Genomic DNA, 1417 nt, shown 5'->3' on the forward strand with positions numbered 1-1417 from the left:
GAGAAACACATAGCCTTCCGTAGTCATGTGAATTAAAATAATAAAACAAATATTGTTTTCGGTTTCATTCTGATGAATTAACCTATAATATGCAGATTAAAAAAACATAGCGAACATGTAAAAAAGGTTTTCAAGATCGATTTTTCTTTTAATAAATTGTTTAGAAAAGTTATTTTATTATTAAAAAATTTAATGTTTAAAATCTTACGCATTTAGCTATGTGTGTCGAATATACGGGTAATTTTTAGTCAAATCAGTTAAATAATTTTAAAATCAGTGCTTCACCGAAATTCCGAAACGTGGTTTCGAGAAGAACGCGTTCAAAGTTTTCAAACACTTCATACACACTACGGCGCGTTCTTTTCTTTTGGCTATAACTTTAAAAATATTTTAATTTTTTGTCTGAAACTTTGAGAATTTTTAGGATGTTTTTCTTGTGAAAAATGTAAAAATTAAAATCAATTTTTAAACCCATTACACCGGCTACTACCTTAAGTTATCGGGAAATAATAAATTTTCAAATTTACTAATTTCATCGTTAGATCTCATGAGTTATCAATCCTGTCCCTCTATTTTCATGAAATTTCGAAAATATACATATGTGTAAATAAATGTAAAATTTGTTTATTTATATATCTCTTTATTTACATTTTCTTGTCTTTTTTTGTATTTTGTCAAATCGAAAAAACACGATAATGTATTAGTCATACTAGGTCGAAAAACTTGATTTTATAATATAAATTCATTAGAATTTTATTATTTAGTACATTGTCCTAATTAATAAATAGGACGTCTGTTTAATAGTATAAAGAGAAACTAAAATATATGTAAAATATATATTAACACTAATCATACCAAGACTTAATGTATACCTATCTCTCCCATAGCGGGTCAAATGACCCGACTTTATGTTTCATGCTTGAATGTATGAAATATGGATGTTAGGATGGAAATAAAAACATAAATTAATTTATTATAATTAAACAAAATAGTACGTTGAGCATTTCTATTACAAAAGCAAAAAATAAAAATTTTAATTCATAGTTCATCGCATTTTTACATAAGTCTGGCCATTGTACATTTTCCGCAAACATATTTTTACATTTAGAGCAAATTTTGTTGGTTTTATTTTTTTACAGTATCCTATTTGACATCTCATACGTTTATAAGCATCTGTAGTAGACTTAGGCAACGATCCTTTCGTATTTGTTCCTTGTTTTGGTTGTTCACGGACTTCTCGAAAATCGGCGCCAAGTTCTTCTGCTAGCTTGAGTAAAAAATCTTTTCTCGAGATATTTTCTCCTGTCGTTTGCTTGTACAAAATCCAGGCATTTATGCCAGCTAAATCAAGGATATTGAAAAAAACTTGGAGAGGCCATCTGCAAGACTTAGATTTTGTAGTAAATTTCCTCGCCAT

Source organism: Polistes fuscatus, unplaced genomic scaffold (assembly GCF_010416935.1).
Source record: "Polistes fuscatus isolate 324 unplaced genomic scaffold, CU_Pfus_HIC Scaffold33, whole genome shotgun sequence".
NCBI classification, from domain to species: Eukaryota; Metazoa; Arthropoda; class Insecta; order Hymenoptera; family Vespidae; genus Polistes; species Polistes fuscatus.